This window comes from Oenanthe melanoleuca, chromosome 10 (assembly GCF_029582105.1).
Source record: "Oenanthe melanoleuca isolate GR-GAL-2019-014 chromosome 10, OMel1.0, whole genome shotgun sequence".
In the NCBI taxonomy this organism is placed as follows: Eukaryota; Metazoa; Chordata; class Aves; order Passeriformes; family Muscicapidae; genus Oenanthe; species Oenanthe melanoleuca.
In genome coordinates this window covers 13,203,708-13,226,536 of record NC_079344.1, presented here as the reverse complement: position 1 = coordinate 13,226,536, position 22,829 = coordinate 13,203,708, and the positions used below count along the sequence as shown (strand labels likewise).

Genomic DNA, 22,829 nt, shown 5'->3' with positions numbered 1-22,829 from the left:
CCCCTTCACAAACATGGCAACTTTTAGTCATGGGAAGCACGTTTAGTTTTTATTTTATTAAAAAAAAAAAAAAAATACGGTTAGGAAAAGGCTGAATCTTTCACCCACGAGAAATATCAGCGAGTCAGCCCCCTTCCCCGGGATGGGAGGGGGGGAGTAGGGGGAACGGGACCCCGGTACAGTGAGGGCTTGGGAAAATTTGGAATACATTATACCGCCTTTGGCAGGAGAATACTCTCCAACTAATGGATTCCTGCTCCTTTTTGTGTGTGTGTGTGTATCAGTGTGGGGGGTTTCTGGAAAGAGGGGTGGTGGTCGTGGTGGTGGGGAGCCGAGCTTTTATTTTAAGAAACTGTTAGGGTAGGGAGTGTGTCATACTTGACAAATGGAACAAACGCTCTTCCATTTCTTGCTTGTCCTTGCCTTAAAACAGGAATTAAGTTAACCACAGTGCTGCATGTTAATTGCATGTTTACTGGGCTAATGAAAATTACAAAAGGGTTTTGCCACCTCGATCGGTGATGAAAAAGTATGAAGGCGATTGTCATTGCAGCCTTCGGGGAGGGCCCGGGGGGTGGGGGGGAAGGACCGGGTACGAACAATATTGATCAGAAGAAGGATAAATCTTTTAACTGCTTGTTAATACCATAAATATGGTCTACACAAGTTTCCACTCTTGTTAAGTCTAATCAGTACATGGAAGATGGAGACATAGCCCACTTGAATGAATTTTTATTATTGCCAGAGGGGTACTTGCATCTGTGGGCTCCCTCCCCTCCTCAGTTTGAGCACCCCCCGCCCCCCCTTCCAAAATCCCCCCTTGCAGAGGAGGATCGTGAAGGTGTGCAGAAAGCACAGGAGACAAATCCAAGCTTTTTGTCTTTTCTTCATTTTCCCAAATGCTCCTTTTTTTTTTTTTTTTTTTTAAAGCTGAACGGGTCATGGCGGGGAAAGCCTAAAGGGGAGAGCCCCCTGCCCGCCCCCCCCCCCCCTCTTTTTTTTTTTTATTCTAGAGATCTCTGGATGAAAGGCTGACCCAGTAATTCAGTTTGATGATAACCATTTTCATGCTTGAAAACAATCTGCCAAATTAAACCTAAATGGAAAGAGCAGTGGGAAAGGTAGTGAGAGCAGGGCATTTTGAAATCCCCCCCACCTCTCCGAAAGGGATTGTTTGGCCAAAGGAGGAGGGAAAGGCAATTAAATAGACTAAAGATGATTTAAATCCCAACCAAAAATAATTCCAGGGAGAAGTTTGCCCCCTCCGGTGCTGCCCAGCCCTGGATTTGAAAACTTTGGCCCAACTTGTGGCAATAGCTACAACTTTGCTCCGCAGGGGTCAGAGGTGAGGACTATTTTAACCCTAAAAGCCTGCGAGTGACCAAGGTTGCGGCTGGGCTCGCAGCACTAATAGCCATAATTACCTCCTCCCCTTCCAGGGACATTCCTCGCAGCAGCAGTGTTAGACGCCGAATTGAAGAAAATCCTGGAGTTGAACATATCTTCGGGGGTAAATAACAGCAATATGAAGGAATTTCAGAGCTCTCCCTTTTGCTTGGGGGGATTGAAGCTTTTTTCCTTTTTTTTTTTTCCTCCTCTTTTTTTTTCCTTTTTTCCTCCTTTTTTCCCCCTCCCTTGCCAGCATTCCCAAGGCGCTGGGTCTTTGTCTTAGAAGGAATGGAGTGTCTGAATGGTGTGAAAGGGACAGAGAGGGTTGCTTCAAATCGATTTTACTTGTCCTCTCTGTCTTTTCGGATCAACGCCCTTCAATGGACACATAGGTGCTCTTTCAACCAAAAACTTGTGCAACATTTTCTGCCTGTATTGGTGCTAAATACAATAAATGCTGGGCAGATTTTTTTTCTTTCTTTCCAAAGCAGAAAGCACCCTAATTAAATTGTTTTATATGGACAGTCAAGACAGACCAATTAAGTATGCATTAGTATAAAGATATATTCGAGAGATAAGCGCTCTATAGGAGCCCTGTCTAGGCAAGGTGTGGAAAGTGTCCTCTCGAAGAGAGGCTGTGAGCAGGGTTTCATATGGATTTTTCCCCTCCATTGCCTCCTATACTCGAGTAACGGGCTGAATAAGTTCGAGAAAAGCCATTAGTGAAAGTGGTTTCTAAACAAAGTTAACAGGTGGATGTAGCTGGTTTTACATTTGAATAACAGTCGCACATCTGTAATACACAGCCCCTGGATTTCTGCAGCGCCTGTGCAGGCAATGTCCATTTGCAGAGATAAACGCCTTCGACCTAGAGCTGAGGTGCAAACGCACACGCAAGGGAATAAAATAAATATCTGGGCACCTCTGTGGGCTGCAGGACATGAAGTGAGCGAGCACACACAGACGATGCAGATATAACTGTGTAGCCATTGTGTGGGGGCACCCAGCCTGCGTCCGACAGGCACCCACACACCAGGCACTGCTGTCTCGGACATCTCTCCGGGCACAGCACACCCCTGGGGTAATTGCGAGGGGAGGCGTTGGCTTTCCCAGGGCTGAAAGAGCAGATCAGGATAAAACACACACATACACACGCGAACTTCTCCTGCTGCCCATTTTATCACTCTGGGAAAGCTCTCGTTATGGTTAACCACAGGAAACGGGCTTTAAGCTCTTCTCCATTTCCATTATTATTATTTTTATTATATTCTTCACTACAGATTTTCCATGTCGTTCAAAAAAACCACCCCAAACAAAAAACCAGCCAAACAAACAAAAAACCACTGAGCCCCTAGCCCTGCCTCAGCCTGGTCCTGGCCGCGGGATGCGACGAGGAGGAGGCGGGAGGTGGGTTGGAAGTTGCTGGGGCACCCTCCATCCCCGGGCACATCGTTCCCACCCGCTGAGGCTGAGCTGTGCCCCGTGCCCGAAGATGCTGCAGGGTGCGAGCGGGGAATCGCCCTTTTGCCGTGGCATTGCACGGCAGAGAGCGGTCGGGGTTTCACCGGAGGGGTCGGGGAAGAGGGGATCGAGGGGTTCGGGGATGCAGGGCAGCGGTGCGGGGGCCGCCCGCTTTGATCCCCATTTTCCAGCAGCGCCCTGCGTGTGTCAGCCCATCCCAGGGATGTGGGAGACGGGGATGAATAAGGCGTTCCTTGCTTAGGTGCTTTAATGGCACGGTAAACAGGTTAGAAACAGACGCCTCTAAAGACTCTGTTTTTCTTTATTGGTCACCTTCGAGGATAAATCATAACAGACAGTATGGGGGGCAAAGAATTCATCTAAAGGAGATCTCAGCAAGTCACTACCCGGACAATAGTCCACCTCCTGTTGGGTTGCGTATTGATCAGGAGAGGAGCTGAGGATGTCGCCACACTAAATATTTACTGATCACACACAAATAGCCGCGACTTGAACGATTTTCTCCTGTGAGGAGAGCAGAGAGAGAAGGGTAAATCATTTTATTAGTGTGTATAAAGCAAAGAGCACACTCTGGCTTGGAGTGTTTTAAAATGTGTCTTCAGCTGGATGAAAAGAGTTAGGGAAATCGATATGGAGTGATTAGACGAACCAGTCGTGTCAAAGAGAGAGGCTGTGAATTTCATGGATTTGGTTATACCGGGAGGGGGAAAATATACCGAGAGATTAAAGGGAGGAACCCATTGTAGCAGAGCCAATGAAAAAATAATATCTAATCAGAGCCGGCAAAGGTAGGGACGGGATAAGACCCACATTTCTAAAGAATCACATCAGCTGGAGAGGGATCAGGGACACAGATGAAAGAGGCAAACGGGGGGAGAGCTGGAGAGTGGGAGCCTAGAAATGCTACAGAGCAAATCCAGGAGAGGCAGAGAAAAGTCGCCTCTGTGGAGCAAAGCTGAGATACCACGAAAATGGGGACAAAAGGCTCAGGAGCGAGTGAGAGGGCTGGAGTAATCGGGCGCCTGCCTTGGAGGTGAAGTTGAGGGGCGGCCAGCCCGTGTACCCACCAGGCAGAGAGGGCTCTGGCAGCAGAAGCGAGGGCACATCCAGCTCCCATCCGAGGGGTTTAATTCCTTCTCCTACAAGTTTGTTCTCCCCTCTCCTTCCCGCCCCCCTCCCTCCCCACAGGCAAATGTGGTGAGTAAAATGGATTTTAGCGTTTAACCACCTCATTTTATCCACGTAATGACAAGGCTCGTAATATGTAATCTACAGATTACTGCCATTCGAGGGTGACCACAAGTGGCATAAAAAAAATTTAAAAAAAATAAAAATAATAAAAATGCAGCATTTCTGCAAATGACAAAATGGCTAAAACCAGCCCTTGCTCTAAGTATTGAAGCTGGGGAGTTGCTCCTGCAGGATTTTGTCTGTTGTAGGGAGCAATTTAGCCGTGGCTCAGGTACAGCCCTGGGGTGCCTCGGCGGATTAAAGAAAACTTTGCTGGAGACAAGCAAATATCTGAGTGCCAAAGGGCAGAAAGCTGGGAGTAGGGCAGGGCTCTGCCATGCGACGCTAAAATACGTTCTCTGGGGATGCTCAGGATTATTATTATCATTATTATTATTTTTGCCTCTAATCCGTGATGTTTGGCCCGTGTTCACGTTACCTTCTCTCCGCGTATTTTTCTTTAGCAGAAAATAGGATGCGACTGCAGTGAACTAAGTCAAAGCAGCGAGAGAAAGTTTGAACCGCACTTTAAATGATGCTGATTGCTGGGAGGGAGGAAAGGCATCTCAAGCTAGGAACCGAGGAGTAAAACTGATGTGAAAACAGCTTTTCACTTCTCCTCCAAGTGCTAATTTTGCTACTGTAAACAAACACCGAAGTTAGAAACAGCTGCAAATAGCCTGCCGGGCACCCAGGGCTCAGGGACCGGAGGGGCTTGACTTTTGTTCATCTCTCGGGCTGCATTTTCCCCCAGCTTTGCTTTTATTTTTTACCCCGAAATCAGGGGCTGATGGTGATTGCAGTTGTGGAGAAGGGACAAAAAGTATAGGCATACTGAGAGCGTTTCATGTGAGCCTATGGAGTGCAGGCAGCTCGGCTGGATCACTAATGCAACAGGAAACCTCGGGACAGACTCAGCCTAATTAACAGTTTTCCATAGCTGAAGCGATTTTTAAGAATCCCAGTGGATTAGCCCAATATGTTCAGGTGTGAGGCTACGAGGGCCTATAACTCCTTTCACTATAATCTTATAACCTCCTTACCTAATTCCTTAGATTGCAGATAGGAAGAGTCTGACCCTGGAGGTCGTAAAGAGCTGGGTTTCATTAACCCTTCCCTCCCCGGCGCCGCTCCAAGGTTAACTGCGCCGGGCTGTGTGCTCGGGGGAGCGAGGGAGGGCGGCCAGGAGAAAGGGATTTGCAAGAGGGGTCGATCCGACGGGAGGGCAAAGCTTAAAATGATTTCTGCTCCCTTCATTCCCTCCCTTCAGCCAAAGGAAATATGGAAATAGGGAACTTTTCTTTTTTTCCCAAGCATCCGGAGGTGCATAAATGTACGGATATTTGTAAGGCAATTCATCCCCTTTACACCATTTCATTATTGTTTATTATTTTGATTTTTTTTTTTTTTCCCAAGTGGAGGAAATGAAACATTCTAGAACCATCAGCAAAAGGCAAAGAAATCTCCATCTTTAGGACCAGCACCAATCTCTTGAGCTTCTTGTCCACAGAGAATCTTTAAAGAGAAAAAAAAAAATCTAGAAAAGCTTCTCAGACTGTATTTGCCTGCGAACACACCTGGTTTATATTTTAATAGGTAGTTACATTGTATTGATTCAGGGTACACCATTGATGTTGAAAGTTAATAACTCTCAAATTATATCTATCTGCCTACATACATAATTGCATACACAGTATAATACTGGAGGAATTTGCATTTTGCAGCACATTCTTTGTTCTTAAATCTTTTAACACACTGAGTTGTTCCTTTGAAGAAAATGTTATTGAACCACATGTTTAAGGAAAAGATGCTTCTAAACTATATGTTTAAGCAATGAAATTGTTGAGTGAAATACAGATTTCTTTGTATCTCACACAAACCTTACCACACGCCAATCTTAACCTGCACATCGAACTGCCTTTTTTTCTTTTCTTTTTATTTTTTTTTTTTCCTCCCAGTTAGAAGGCAGAAATATTTGAACTGCTGAAAGAGGTGGGTACTTTTTGGTAAGTATGTTTAGATATGATCTTCAGATACATTTATTGTACTTTCAAATTCTTGGGATACTAATTGAGCTAGCAAACAATATCCCAGCTGAATGTCTCAGCTTCTTCCCTATTTAACAGGCTTTAATGTAGAAGTATATTGTAGCCATCCTCCTACTAAACAATGTAGCTGAGGAGTCAGCAAAAAATGAAAAAAACATGTTAAAACCAAATTATAATTGCTGCCTTATATCTGACTCTTCTTCCTTTCTGCAGTCCTAATGAACTCTTTAAAGTTTTATTTATTTATTTTTTTATTTCTGAGTGACAGATCAAAAATAATTAGCAGAATCAGAAGCAGCCGGGAAGCTTGAAATAATGTGTCTAAATATTTCATATTGCTACTTATAATACCAGCCCTTCAGTTGTAAAAAAGAACCATTCCCTATTTATTCTGTGGTGGTTTATAAATACAGAAGTGTAGATTCTTTTATTTTTTTTTTTTTTCCCAGGGCCTGCCTCAGCGATGCCATAAATAGAGATTGAGCTATCAGGAGGGGAAAAAAAAAAGAGAGAAAGAATAAAATAAAAGCAAAACCCTGGACAGGAATAGAGACAGACAGATAAATGTATAACTGCATCTGAACAATGTTATGTAGCACATTAGGAGTTGGTAAAAAGAAATTAAATCTATCGCATATTTATAACCTCATAATTAAAATACATTCTTATCTCTCTCCTCTGAAAGGTTGCAGCTTTCTTGGAAGTATTTTGAGTGCATATTTTAAACTCCATGTCTCGAATTGAATTAAGATGAGCTGTTTTGCCCAAGAGTAAAGCCCTTGTTTACAATTTAATATTTAACTTTCAGCTGCCTACCCATCGCCATATCATTTTCATTAAATTCCACCTCCTTACATTTGCAGGCTTTATTTAAAATGATGTTAGCTTATATCAAATCCTAATTTCTTATCATAAGAAATGAGTCAACATAATCCAAAACAGTCCCCTTGGTCTGATCGAGGTAAATTGAATGAGAATATTTCACATTCAAAGAGTTAAAGCTAAACCGAAAACTTTAAAGCAAAGAGATACCAGCAAACAGTGAAAAATGATACATCTGCTCTCTCTTGACAAGCTTGCATTATATCACATGTAAGGAAGCCCAAATTTTTGAATCTGAGACCAGTTTTAGTTTTTAATAGGAAATAATTACATGGAACTTTATTTCCAGAGAGAATGTCCCTTCCAGCTACAGTGTTTTGCTTTGATCTAAGTATTAACTGGTAATAAAATAACCATATTTTGGATCCTAAGCATATTGATGCTTAGAGGAATGTTATGCTTTCAATCAAATTTTAACTTTAGATTATCCGAAGGTATTCATCCTTCTTTTGTCAGAAACCAATTTGCTCTCTTACTCCTACAGCTACTCACATGTGGTTTGGTATACTTTGTTATTTTATAGTGGAATTTGCACTATTGAGGTGGAAAACTTTTAGATGGAATGAGATCATGTTCCAGCCTGGCAGTTTGGGCTGTTTCTCATACAGGTCCCCAGTCCAGCCGTGCTTTACACTTGTGCACCACCACCTTCGCTCACCTCCGAGGGCAGCCACCAGCATTTTGTTTTAAATATTCAGATTTTTTTTTTAAATTTATTTATTTTTTTTTTTTAACCTGGAGAATCAATCATTTGGACCCATCCTGAACAATTAACCTCCCCTTTATATTACAGCCCCAAGTGCAGTACTTCATAAAGACATGAAAAGGACATCCCAGTCAGCAGGACCCGAGCCCAGGCTTGTCACAGAGTATAAAAGGAGAGAGAAGGGGAGTTTTTATCTCTTTGCCCCGCCAATTCTTAATAGTTCTAAGTTTCAGTGTGACAATAAAACAGTTTTGATAACATAGCTCATGGGTTTCTCTGCCACATAAAGTTTTCTTAATAATAAAAAAGAAGAAACTTTATCCCTGCTAAATTAAAATAGGGCAGATGTTGGATATGGTTCATATTAGCCAGCCTTTCACCCCTTTGCCCCTGGCACTAAAGTTCTGACTTTTTCTTTCTACTATGTCTGTTTCTAACTGAAAGGTATTACTCCTGCCCTGGCTCTCTTCTTCTATTTATTTTTTCAGTGTCTAAAATTAAACCTATTCATTTAGTAATATACATTGTATTTCACATTGCTAAACCTGGCCAGAGAGGGGAAACGTTTTCCAAAAAAGTGATGCACCACTGACCTTAAAAGAAAATATGAAGCAGGGAAAGCTGTTCTTAAAAGGTTTATTTCTTGAGAATTTTGTAGCTCTGTTGACATTATAGGGATAATGGCTGTATTGCAATGGGCTTTCAAGGCCCAAGAGGTTTATGTTTTCTTCTGACCATAAGTCTAATAAAATTTTAAAGGTGCACAAAGTCTCATCACTTTAGATATTTAAAACGAGTTTGAAAAATCTCTTGGGAAACATACATTATGGTGGATAACTCCACTGAGAAAGCAGGGGATGGACAAAGAAAAAATACCCTGAGTCCAAACCCAAATAAACCCCCCCAGATTTTTCATGCTAGCTCTATGAAAATCCTGGCTATTAAACTCCCAAGGATAGCACAGCTCTTTTCTCCAGGGCTGTGCAGATAGAATTTATTGTCCATTTGGAATGATCAAGTTTAGGCTAATAAAAGGCTCTCTGTAAGCAGAAATGCCCAAGTTGATGTTTGGCAGAGTTTTCAATGGTGGAGTTTATACAGGATGGGGGCTCTGCACTATTTGAAATAACTCCCATCCCAGCAGCTGAAGATGATCTGACACACAAGTGAACGTTAGCAGGCAGTGACTGAGGGTTAATCAGTGCTGCTTTCTGAGCTGGGTGCTTGAAAGCAGGAAAAAGTGAAAGCTGTTTTCTCTAGCCCTTCCCTATGCTAAGGTGCTGCTAACTTTTATGATTTTTTCCCCCCCTTTCCTCTTTTACTATCTGTCTTTGTGCCTGAGGGCCAGTGAAAGAACACTGCAGATTCTAGATTGCTTTCAGAGTTTCCCTTTGCTGATGATGGATTACCATGTCAATTTAAACGGCATAGGATTAATTTGTTTCAATGATTTCTCTTTAGGCTGAATGCCAGTCTTTTTTTCTATCTCTCTCCTAGCTCTTCAGAAAAAAATAATAACAATAATAATAATATAAATACTTAAACCCCCCAAACACTTTTGAGATCCCATGTTAAAAAGACAATAATAGAAATAGACAAGTTAGGTGTAATGTTGCAACACAGTTGTAGGTTTGAGTGTTTTTATCTCGTTCTGAGGGGCTGCAGCATACAGTCAGTCACATTAAAATGAAATTGGATCCAACGTTTATTCAATAAATACTTGTCTTGTAGGTAATCCAGAACAGAGTGCTTTTGACACATAAGGACTTAATTTGTCTTGGATAACAAGTTATTAATATGGCACATTTAAACTTGCCACCTACAATAAGGTCATTTAGATCTATAATACGACTCAGGAGAGAACTTCATAAAGCCAGAACCAAAGTTTGGAACTGCCTCTGAGGCGCGGAGCAGACGCACGGCTCACGGTTTGCTCTTTTCAGAAGAAAGTTCAGAGCAAGTAGGAGCCACCCAAACCCAAATGGTGTGCATCTGCTCCTCTTTGAAAGGCAAACGTAAATGGAGTAAGGAGGGGAGGGAAAAAAAAAAAAAAATAGGAACCCAAACACACATTTTTGAATGAGTAAGCTTTAAAGCTGTGCTGCGTCTGCTCGCAAACTCATCGCAGCTTTGAAAGTGAAAAAACAACATTTGGTTCAGGGTGGAAATTCGCCTGCATTTGCACCCTACCTCTTCCATGTGCTTCGCAATTTACTCGCTTTTAATAATAAGTGAGGAAGTTGGAACATAATCCAGCCATAAATGTTATTGCTGTAATTTGACTGCTCTGTGTTTGTTCATGCATTAGCTGTATATGTAAAGCAGAGTGGGGATGGATGGTGGGGATCCCCGTGCAGCACGAACAAACAGAGGTGTTTGGGTTTTCAACACCCAAACATCCTGCAATTGTTTGCAGCTTTAAGGTGTTTGCTTTCAGAGCTATCCCAACCCAGTGGTGCCTGCAAGAGGTGCATCAGGAGGGGAATATTGTGGGAATGCTGCTCAGGACGTGTTTGGTGACTGGCAATTCCATCTCCACACTGTGTCCCTGAGCTTTGCTATTCTGCTTTTCTGTACTAAGCTCTTGGTTGCTTTTGCCCTGGCAGATTCTGTCTCTTTAAGTAACTAAATCTCATTTTTAAGCTATTCCTGGGAAAAGGATGTTACACATGAGTAGAAAAATGCAGGCAAGACAGGCTAATTGAATGAAAAGAGAGAATTATGTTAAAAATAGAGTACAATCTAGTATCACATTTTCACTAGTGTAACCTGAAATGAAGGTGTCTCCAAGTCCCCAGTGATGCCAGAGTGTTTAGATGTTGGGCACAGATGGAGACACCTATTGAAATGTGTCTGAAGAAGATTAATAGGACTTGTCAGTGTTGGGAAAGCACTGCTTTGCTGTAAATTTCTACTAGCACAAGATGAATTACCGATGAATGCTCAGTTATCAACCCCATCACTATCATTGGACACTAAATCAAATTGAGCAGTTATCTGCAATCAGAAAATTTCTTTTAAAAGTAGGCATACACCTTTAGGCTTAAACTCTTTAATAAGACAATATCCTCAATGGTATGTGTGTGTTCACGGAGGGATATGATTTAAAGTTTCTGTACAAAAAGCTTCTGCTCAGAAATGAACTCTAAGTTCAGTGTGAAATCAGGGTTGTCAAACAATAGAAGATACTCAGAAAATGCTGGTTATATAATGCAGAGTTCTGGTGGGGGCCTGATCCAAAATGGATTTTCATCAGTGTCATTAGATTTTGGATCCATCCCTATTTATGAGAGGTTTTTTTCAATCTCTGTTTTCCCCTTATTTATGGTGATGATAAACCCCCCCTTCTCTCTACCTTAAAGACTGAGCATCCAAATCATACATTAATGCAAAATAGCCATCATGACTCAGGATATATGTATAATAATAATACCACCCCCCAACATATTTAGGAAATTACAGCTTAATATAATGAACTATGTGATGAAAGAGTAAATGAATAATATTTTAACTGAGAATATTCCTTTCTCTCCTTCATGAAAAGGGGAAACTGTCACAAGCAAAACTATCACAAGCATTTACCAGCCCACTCCTAAAGAATATTACCTGCATTTACCGTCTGATGCTGCTGATGATATTAAATAGCATCACATACTTTCAGTCTCCAGGATTTCCTTCCCTCTCACCCAGGCACTGCATACTTTATCCAAGGAGATTTATCATGGCGTGTTTTCCAAAGTCAATTTTTCCCTTTTGTTAAAGACAAGGGCAGTCATTTGTGTTTAGGGAGGGAGACAGGTACAGAGCCTTTATCTGATCTGCGTCCCCAGCCACCACCACCTTCTTAATCGGCAGATTCCCACTCCGGAGGATCTGGCCCTCTCTGGGTTACTTCTTAGCCAAGGAATGTATCCTTCCCTTCATCTCCACATATCTCACCTGTGATGCATGCTGCTTTTTGAGAAGGGAATAATATGCTCCTTACCATACAGCACAGTTTCAAAGCCTTTGTGTGTTTCTCATCGCCAGCCAAAACTTATTATTCACCACCCTCAAAATTTACCAGGATAGCAGAAGTTATTTTCTTCATTTTTGCACCCCAATTTTCACGCAGCAAGTGCCCTGCATTAGGACCAGGTTCCACTCAGATGGAAGTTATTAACTTTCAGCAGAACTGGGCTGATTTCAGCCAGCCACAGCCTGTGCCCTTCGAACGCAGTCGCTTTGCAGCATCCCCGTGTTTATTTTTTTCCTTTGGAGGGCATGATTCTTTAAACATATTTGTTTTACAGAGCAGCAGTTGAATCCTAACTTTTTTTTTCCCCCCACAAACACGTAAAGAGAATATTAATAGGGAATATTAACAGAGGTGAGTGCAGCATGAAGTTAGTTAGGTTGTAGTAGCTGAGAAATATGAACTAGTGAACATAATCCATAAACTCCATTTGGTTACTATAATACTCCAATCTGTATTTATTACAACCCCACTCTGATGCTTATACAACTGCAATTGCTAGATTTATACACTCTAATGGTTTCACAATAGGAAAAACCTGTGTCTTTATCTTTCTTTTCCTGTCCAAAATAACCCCTTCCACATATACTTCAGGCTTCTCTGGACCTTGTCTGGGTTTAATCACAGGCTTTGGGACAAAATGTGCATTATTAAGAAGTATAAATATTTTCAGAAGCAATCAAAGGGTTGAAAGATTGATTCGGCATGTAGATTGGATTTAATTCGAAGCAGCTTTGTTCTAATGAGGACTACTGGGATACAAAGACGGCAGCCGCTCATGGCCACCAGTTGGGAACTTCCACTCGCTGCAGCAACCTGTCAAGAATTCCAAGAAACTGCCAGGTATTGAACAGACAAGTGGTGGGGAACACGATGCTCTGTTGTTTGCAGCCTCCTCTTGAGGCTGGGTTAAGATTTCATAAGTCAAATTTACCAAAGTCTTATTTTACCAAAATGACAATTCAGCTTCTCGCTGCCCACAGGGCCAGATCCTGCATTCCCTCACTCGGGAAAACCCCTGTGGACTTTGTGGGTGGCTTTGCCTTGAGAGAAAGGTGGCACAGCTTGGCTGAGCCTCAACTCCAGCCAGTTTGGGAGCTGTGTAGGAATTTGTCCTGCTCCCAGCCCTGGTTGCTTTCTCAGTGACTCGTTCCATTCAGTTTTGCTATCTGCATTTCTAGATGTGATGGGAAAGTGTTTATCCCTAGGGAGAATTACAGCTCTGTGAGGGCTTGGAAGCTCCTGTCCTCTTTGGGTGACCCCAACAAGGGGTGACCCCATCCTGCTTCCTACCTGCAATGTCCAACAAAACATTCTTGGGATGATGCTGAGCCAAAGTTGGCTGCTGTTCCCTCAGACTCAAAAATCCCAACAGTAAAAAGTGAGTGAGGGCTGTGGGGGGAGTGTCACATCACAGGTACTTGGTTTCCTAAATGCTGAGCATACAGTCAGAATCCCAGATATACAGGATCAAACACGGACCAGTTTCTCTCTCCCCATAGCCCCTCCCTTGCCTACTTTTGTCCATAAAAGCAATAGAAAGAGAGAAAGCTTGAATTTTCTGAACTGTTTCACCCATCCACAGCTGGAATTCCAAAGCGAAATGAAAATGCCTTTAAAATCAACCCTACATGGGAGCCTGAGAGAACAAGTTTTCCTTTGTTGTAGGGTATAGTATTATTTGCTGTAGGTTTTTGATATACATTCTAAATTAGGCCTGCAAAGGAATGCTTCATCTTTAATTCATCACTCTCAGCTGAAAGAGATTAGCAATGTCTAGCACGCACCCTTCGTATGGTGCTGACCTCATCAAGTATGGCCTGAAATTAATTAGCCTCATTCATTCCAAATGGAAAAGGATAATGGAGCTGCATTTTAGAGATGACCATCACAAATTGTATGCAGCATATTTAAAATCTTTCCCCCCTCGCTCCCCTCCCCATTTAAAAAAAAAAAAAAACCTATGTAGATTAAAATTCTTTCCAGAACTTGCAATATGTCGGAGTTATCGAGGCATTAGGAGCAGAAACCATTCCGTTTTTATTTGTGGAACTGGGAGCCACATTTTGTATGTGTGGCTGTAAAAGCAGCAAGCCTGTCTTAATGGCAGAACACCTGGAATTAATTTGATATTTCCAGGTGCTCTGGCAAACTGGGACATCAAGCACTTGATGTTTAAACATTCTTCCACTGGCTTGCTTAAATCAATATGAAAGTGGTGTCCCTTTGTCATTCATACATGCAAAGTGCTAGCACAAACTCCAGCTTGGCTTCAGAGTCCTACATCACTCATAATCTAATTAGAAATCAGAGCAGAGCTGAAGCAGCATTCTTTGTGGATTCTTGGGCAGCAAATAGGGATACTTGTCTTTTGTTTCCCTCCTCGATTGCATCGTTCACAAGCTTTCACACCACATCTCTAAAGGTGGTTAGGTGCCTCAAGATGTTGACAGGCATGAAGGACAAGATTATTTAGGTGCCTAACCCGGGTGATTTCAAATGGAATTAAGCAACTGGATGTTACTAGGCTGGGAGGGGGGATGGTGGTGTTGTGGGGATGGGGGGAAAAAAAGAAGCGGCCAGTGCATATTAAAAGCTCTAATTTGTTGTCCTAAACTCTAGCAACGTGGGTGATGTTTTTCCAGGGTAAAGTTGCCTGCAGGGTCGACTTGCTGAAGCCTGTTAATTTCTCCTGAGGTCAGTGGGCACGGGGTGCTGGGCAGTGCAGCCTCTCCTGGCCGGGCACGGTGGTCGTGTGTGCTCCAGCTGCTTCCCAAGAGACAGGGACAGGAATGAAGAACCTGGGGTTTCCCACAGGAATTTGGAAGATGCCCATGTCTAAGACAATGGTGAGGATTGGGCCAAAATCCAGATCCAGCCTTGATTCCCTCATCCAAGTAAGCCTGTGTTGAGCCACGACTGCTGATGGAGCGCAGCGTCCTCTCTCCTCCCTGCCCTGCATCACTCACCAGGAGCACCTGACAGTACTGTGAGTAAGAGATATGCTTTTTTCTCACACCAAACAATTCATTGCAAAACTTCAGATTTGGAAATGACAAGGTCAAAATGGCTTATATCTACAATGCTGGGGCTTGGGGAGCATTCCTGCAGTTCTTATACCCAGGGCTGGAAACACAGGGAAAACATTTTGTGATATGTACTATAATCACCTCATACTCAGAAAAATAGAGAATTAATTATTTCTCTTTTAACACAAACAAACATTTGTCTTCCAAAGACTCCATTCATTAAGAACTGCCATTGAATCCAAGATTGAACCTATTGTTATTAATCCTAAATGAATTCAAGTTTGTCTACCATGAACAAAGCTGCTCGCCATCTGATAATCCAAATTTGCTCAGGAAAAAAGAATGAGCAAATGCTAGAAGCAGCAGGTGAAATCATACCACAGTTATTAAGCCTTCTTTCAGGGGAAGCACAGGATAGATTAAATGGTTATGTTAGGCCATGTTGTGAGTCCACGTCAATTTTGTCTGAGATCTTATCTTAGCTCAGAACTGTTTCCTCCTAAATTAAACTAAATGTTGAAGACATGAGAAGCGTATTGACCCAAAGATTCAAAACTTTGGATTCAGCAGACTTCTGATCTTTTGTCCACAGAATATCAAGTTGGAATATTAAATAATCATGATTATCTTCAACTTGCCCAAGTTCATTTGTCATGCTGGGACACTGGCACAGGTTTTCCTCGCTGTTTTTTTTTTTTCACAGCCAGGCATTGATTTTGCTTGCTAGCTGGTATCCTTTGCCACTAAGTCTATGCACCAACTGTGGGCTGTAATTCTGTCTCTAGTGCTCTTAACCTCTCTTTTGCAAACACCATTGTCCAATAAAGCAGCTAACAAAAATCCTACAATCAAAACAACTGAATTATGCTGGTACTTCGATCAGCTGTTATCAGGCACAGGCAGTTCTTGAGATTCAGAAATGCAGTGTAATTCACCCGGGATAAGAAATCAAATTTTAAAATGAGCTGAACAGACATTTTTAGGAATAAGTAAATTTCTAAATAAACCAGCTTTTTAATTGCCCCTTTTCTGTATTAGGACAAATCAATATTGTCTGCACTTGGAGATGAGTTTCAACTGTCATAATTAAATATCATCCTGCTTCTTGCAGCACAGCTAAACAAGGACTCCTGACACAAGGGTTTCCTCAAGTAGGGACAACTTACTAGTTTATTACAGCAATGATTTAAGATCCACATGGTTCCATCATATTTTAGAAAACAAATCTCTACCAAAACACACAGCACAATTCATCCCTGGAGTCAGAGCACTGAAGAGATGGAGTAATAAAAGAAATAATATATTTTAAATGCTTTTTAAATACAAACATAATGATGATATATTAAATAATGTGATCTACCCAGCCGGACTTCTAATTATCTACATGCAAGCCTCATGTTCATTCATCACTTCATTCTCTTCAGCTGTGATGTTGGTTTTTGGTAGACACTAACACTGAGCCAGAAGTTTGAATGGAAAGGGAAACAAGGACAGTGCAAGGCTGTATATTAGCTCAGACAAGTAGGATGTCATTGCCAGCCTGAATTTGTTGATGACACCAGGCATTAAGCAAGTAAATCTTCAGCCACTGAAGCACGAGTTTGCTGACTTGAAGCAATGACATCCAGGAGGTGATGCAGTGGATTCACACCAGCAAGTCCCTAAGGACTAATAACAGCCACAAAATAGAGAGTCAAAATGGAGATTCACCCCTCCCCTGAAAAGAAAGATTTTTGTTTTCCTTATTCTGGTCTCATTTCAAATGTCCAAGAATATGGATTTTATCTCCTCTGAGGAAGGGCTTTTGTCTCTGAAGAACTGAGCTCCTGCTTTGCACCCACCAAAGACCATGGAGATATTCAATGGTAAAAGAAGGTATCAGCTCCCATTCTGTGGGCTGAGGTTTGTTTCCATTTGTACCAGATATTGGTGATCTATAGTGGTTTCACCTAAATCCCTGGACATTGCAGGTCCACATGCACATGGTGACTTGACGTGCTGAAAACAGAAGTGTGACCAGGAGCTATCATAGTTCTTTGTCCCAGCTAAACTATTTAGCTCCCCTTCTGAAATGTTTTCTTTCCATACATCCTAATTCTACCATCCCTTTCCCCTAATAACAACATAAACGAGTACTCTACACGTGTAATTACAGTAATAGTTCTTTTACTGCAAATACTGGAAGCCTGTAACCTGTAATTCACTTTTTCTGATAGTCTCCTATTCTAACACTACACATGTTATTTTAAAATGTCTAGGACCTGAAAGCTAAATTTATAGTGATAGATAATAGTAATGGAAACCAAGCATCCTCCTTAGTTCAGACTTTGGAGCTGTGCTGTATGTCTTGGCCAGTTGTTGTCCACCTGGAAATATCATACTCACCACTCCCACAGTGAATCAAATATCAGAGTTAAACAGAAGGAAGCAAAATACATCTCAATTTGTTTATTTTAAGGTAGGAATTATGAAAACTCAAGACATGCTAACATACAATGTCTTTTTTTTAATTATTCCATGGCAGAATCTGGGGCAGTTATTGCTTCTCCACAGTGAATCTGCCATATTTCTGATAACATGAGCTTCCATTCTTTTCTAGGGATGAGCCATCACAAGACTGTGATTGGAAAATGTGGGGACCAAGCACTCAGGGAGATGCTGTTGCAGCATCCCTGGCCCTGGGCTGTGGGTCAGCTTTTGCTCATGGCAGAAGCCACCAGAGGCCAGAGAAACATCATGGGGACTGTTTCTGTCTTGGCTACTCCTCACCAGTGCTGCACAAAGCCCTGAGACCCAAGGCAACATCACCAGGGATTTGCTCCTCTCATGGTCTACACAAAGTTCCACCCTTTGCTTCTGCAGGTAGGAGCTCAATCTAATTTACAGATTTAGTTTTAGTTAGAAGCAAGGCAATAATCCTAAAATAACTCATGCAAATGGTGACCCTCATCTAGAGACGACATTGTTTCGTCATTTTCTCTCCCTTTTCTGGATGAAGCAGCCAGCATGAGGAGGGCATGCTGGCACATACCCCACTTGATAGCTGAAAAGAACAAACTGACAAATATTTTTAATATGCTTGTCAACATCCCAGTGAATAAAGGGCAAATGAGATTTTTTCACTGGTTATTCATAGATCGACATGGAAATGCTGATAAATTGCCATTTAGTCCAGAGACTAAATATATCACCAGATAAAATACAATATTCCTAGTGAAATCCTTTACGGAATGTGTTCTTGCCCCAAAGCCCTCCTGGAACAGGCACAGCAATGCTCCCTGAGACCTGGCAGCCCTTCTAAGTGAGCATATGGTCTGCTCAGCTCTCGCCGTGCTGGTGCACGGTGAGTAAACACGTCGTACTGTCACAGCAAACAGGGGGCTCTTTAATAGCAGGAGATCCTGTGCCTGCTTCAAACTCCATCACTGCTCCAGAAATGGATTTCCCTTCTCTGCTGGAGCGTGCACTGTTTGCAGGAAGGGCAGGAAAAAAAGTGAGAGGGTCTCCTCGGATGGTGTCTGTAACCATCTCCCATAAAGCTGGTAATGCTGTGGAAGGGTCTTGGTGTGTCAGAAGTTTTCTGGTGATGCTACATCGCCTTCTCCATTCTTTTGAGATGTCCCCTGATGCATTGTAACTTGCTCAGTAATTGGAATAGAAAGAGGGACCTGAAGGTAAAATTCCCGCTGTTAATCAAGGCTGGCAAAGGGCAGAGCATTAGCTGCAGTAATTGTTTTTCTGAGGGAGTCAACAAAGCCGGGCTCGTCTGCACTAGCAAACAGATCTGGTCCTGCCTCTGTGCTCCTCACACTGACAGAGCACTGCCCTGAAATCACTGGAGCAGGGATCGGGCCAGGAATGAGCAGCTAAGTTGCAAAGCAAATTAATTCCTGCCAAAAAAGTTCAGCTATGCTCAGAAGTATGTAAAGTGTCTGATTTGAGAAGTGTCAAGTAGCATTTGTGACCAATTATCCAAGATGAAGGGGGCAGAGCTATGTTTACATGTACTAATCTTCAGCCAAAGTTTGAAAACTCTAATTCATGGACACGCATCAAGTTTCCTTTCCAGGCTTGGCATTTGCCTGTACGCACGCATGCACATTGCTCGGGGATGACAGGAAAACATGATTATGACTTGCAAATAATACAAATAAAAAAAAAAAAAAAAAAGAAAGAGAAGAGCTGCCATGCAGCAGCAGCGTGGTAATTAAACCTATACTGTGATATGCAAAAAGAATCATGGACCACTGTATGAGTAAAATAGCTTTATCAGCTGTGCTGAAATATGACGTGTGGTGTGTCTGTATTGTTATTATTCCACAACCTGTGAAGCCCTGGGAAATGATCTACACAAAAGAACAAGAAGTAAAAGCTGCCTCTGCCATCTTCTGCTTAATTAATATAGGTATACCAATTTAATGCAATTAATCAAGATAGGAGGGATTAAACAGTATCTCAGCTGACAACGACAGTGTTAGCATTGCTGTGGCATGAGAAGGGCTGCAGAATGAGAGTGGTGACTGGGAGTACTGTGAGGAAGAACAAGCTGGCTGCAGTTTTGGGAGGTTTATGCAGATGTATTGAAATTTAGGGGCAGCTGATTTTTCATGTGGCCAAGTGTTTATCTGCCCCTGCCCTTTCCTTTACCCTCTCAGACCTTCCAGGGTAATCCCCAGAGTGGCAACAACTTTTAAAGCGGTTCCTCTTTCTTCTAACAGATTCCTGATGCTAAAGGTCTGACCTTAAAATGAGCAGTGCATAGGGCAAGAGTGGGCACTGCAGTGAGCTTCTGGCCTTCAACCCTTCCAAACACAGCTATTTTGGTAACCAGAACAGCATATTCGTGATGGGTGAGGGAGCAGAGCCTTCCAGTGCAGGGCTTCTCAGCACATTAACTCTATCACTGCTGGATTCTGGGTCCCTGTGCAAGTTGCCTGTGTCTATTTAAGAGCATAAATGAAGGTTTGCAGAAGTCTGCAGCATTCTGTAACTTCATGGTTGTGCTTTGGTGCCTGATGCACCTGAAAATTGGACTGAATCCTGTGGATTTCCACGTGGATCTGGGAAGGACTGCAATCACATGCAGCTGAGAGTAGCTCAGACTTGGAGTTCTTGTTGGCAGGAGAGGCACAGCCTGGTTTGCTACAATGCAACTGTCCTCATTAATGTTCTTCAAGCCCTGATGTACTGGGACCGCCATGGTTGGGTCAGAAGATGGCTGAGTTTTCCAGGCTCATTCTCTTGTCTTCAGAATGTTAAATTGGGTGATAATGAGTAGTAACTGTGTCCTTTTTTATGGTGAAGTTGACACTTGCCTTCTAGTAAACAGACACAGAGATGACCCTCCTCATTTCGCACAGGTCACCAAACAGCCCTGGAATGGTAGGGGTTATTGGCCATTTACCAAACTCTGTTTGACTTGGGTTCATGGGTGAGAGATGAAAGGCTCTATATTGCATTACCAATCCCTGGGGCCAGCCAGGCTCCCTAAAGAAGCATTTCATTTAGCAAGGAAACTGCTGGCCCATGGGAATCAGAGACTTGGGAAAAAGAGGACACAGTTTCAATTGCAAATGTGTCCTTAGGGCAGATGTCTTAAAGCCAGCAGAAACTCACTGCTTCAGTGTCACAATAGTGGCTCCAGGACACTTAATGACCAGCAGATTTTCCCCTTTAATTAATCTCCCCCTTTTTCCCAAGAAAACATCCCTTAGGTTACTTGTGGAGTTTCTGCCTCTGCTCTGTTCTGTCCCTCTCCTTGGGGCAAGACCACTGCAGCAGCTGTGAACTGTTACCTTTTCCAAGGGCTTCAAAACTGAAACAGATGAAGCAAGGAGCCCTGGTATCACACTTAGAGGTGTTGGGCTCTTGGGAGGAGAAATGAGTACTCCTGAAGTGTCCAAATATTTTCCTTACCCTAGAATAAAGATGCTGACTGATTTTCGTGGTTATAGTAGAGTGGTCATTGCTATTGGGGTAGTCCAAGTCCTTTTTACAGATAATAGATGAAGTGATTGATGGCTACAGGAAGAATATTTGGTTCATACCAAGAATTCAACCCAGACTTGTCCTGAATTTCCTATGATTTAAAAATCCAGTGTTGTTCCAAATTCATGATCACTGATTAAAATCCCCTTTCAGTTTCCTCCCTTACTGTTTGTGATGTGAATCATGAGACATTCAGAAGTTGCATTTTTTTGTTAGATAGTTTTACATCATGTTTGTAATAGTTCTTCTGCCAAGTCAGCAGGTTTTTTTCTGTGTTTGTTTATTTATTTACCACTCCATTTCCAGCAAGTTCTTGTTACCCAGTTCCCACTGACAACAGGGAAAGAGGCACAAGCAAGCTCAGAAAATGAACCACTAGAAGGTAAGTGAAAAGAATAGTAAATGCAGGCCATTCATGTAACAGGATCCAATTCATTTTTATGCCAGGGAGATGTTTTAAATGGGACTTCTCCCAGTGGAGAGCTCACAATGCTCAAGGCCTGTTCACTATAAAGACAATACATAATTATTCTGGGCTTATTATTATTTTTTATCACTCCTTTTCCAGTTGCAGGGAGTGAGGGCAGAGATGAGATCAGGACCCAGTTTATTTCTGTGCAGACTGTGCAGCACACAGGGCTGCAGGACCCTGTGGAGGCAGGGGAATGCACCCAGGATGGAGGTTCAGGTCTGAGATGGGAGAATCCATCAACAGCAAAAATGGGGACTCAGCCTCCTGAGGCACTCAGTCCTGCTGCTTGTTGCTTTCAGCATCTTTTCTTTTCACACTTATTTTGAATCATCTAAATGATGAATTGAAAAAATGCCATGTCATTTGAAGCACTCTTTCTTGTATTTACAGGAAACAGATTATTTGTTCTCTCAGGATAGTGGAAACTGAGTATGATGAACTCATCTGGAGAAAATGTAGGTTGGGTGTGACAGAGAAACTTGTGTTTTATACCACAGTGACATCTTAATTTCTGGTTTTGGTATGACAGACTCAGTGATACTGAACCATCCCAGTTCCTGCTTTCAGGCTGGAGTCACAAGCTGGATTTGGAAGAAGAAACTTCCATGCAGATATGTGACTGCAGTGTGAATACTGTGCCAGGGTAAGAGCAATTTTGTTTAATTTGGTATTTATACAATATGTAAAGTCCATACAAAGTCTGTTGTTCATCCCTGCCTAGTTAAACTGCATTTGACCACTACTTGTTCAACCCAGTAAAGTGTATCTGGGTACCACAACAACACCTGATCTATTTATATATTAAGATTATTTTGCCAAGTCAGGCCTTTAGGATTTAGCATTTCATTCATAAAGGATTCTATAACACATGCCCAGTTGTGCTCTCTTTCTACTTCCTGATGATTTGGGTGATTTTCTCTAACCAATTTATATTTTAATTAGCTGTAACACTTCTTTACTTTCTAATTTGAACAACTAAGACTTTAAAAAAAAAAATAAAAGCTAAAAAATAACTCTCAAAGTGTGAATGGCTACTCACTATAATTTTCTCTTCAGTACTTGCAGGTCCTGGGTTATCTTAGGTGACATTTTCATGTTGACTGCTCTGTGTTAGTTCTGCTCAGACAGAAGGTAGTGACAGTGGGCAATGTGTTATAGGTTTCTTTACAGATGAAACCTACAGAGTGTCCTAAAGTTCAGTACTCAATACCAGCCACTTCCACATCCCTCTGTGCTCCTACCATTGCTTTGAACCAATTTATTTATTCATTTGGGCTTTAAGTACTCAGATGTATTCCTTCTTGCTGCAGCAGCAGGGGTACAGGAAGGGGTGTTTGAAACCACACAGTCATTTCCACCCTGGATTTCATGAGGAGTTATTCTTGTCTCACAGATGACGCATTCAAATATCCCTCTATGGATTCCAGGTGAGTTAGTCACATTTAGATGCTTCCAAGTAATACACAGAAAGGTGCTGAGAAAATGATGAGTTTCTGCCTAGTCACACACACCACAAAAAAAAAAAAAAAAAAAAAAAAAAAAAAAAAAAAAAAAAAAAAAGGCTCAGAAAAAGTAGATCTGAGCAAAT

The 22,829-nt window shown here is 42.1% G+C and overlaps 1 long non-coding RNA gene across 11 annotated transcripts in view; it reads left to right on the top strand.

The window, feature by feature from the left end:
- Nucleotides 1-22,776, top strand: part of LOC130257151 (uncharacterized) — a 27,042-nt gene extending 4,266 nt beyond the window's left edge. The window contains exons 2-7 of one of the 11 annotated variants that reach the window (XR_008841270.1): nucleotides 1,440-1,510; nucleotides 6,064-6,093; nucleotides 12,426-12,595; nucleotides 14,398-14,741; nucleotides 17,381-17,643; nucleotides 21,076-22,776. This is a non-coding gene — a long non-coding RNA (uncharacterized LOC130257151). Of the gene's footprint in view, nucleotides 1-1,439; nucleotides 1,511-6,059; nucleotides 12,596-14,397; nucleotides 14,742-17,380; nucleotides 17,644-21,075 lie in introns of all 11 variants that reach the window. The other 10 variants (XR_008841269.1, XR_008841271.1, XR_008841272.1 and 7 more) reach the window with 10 other exon arrangements.
- The last annotated feature ends 53 nt before the right edge of the window (nucleotides 22,777-22,829 follow it).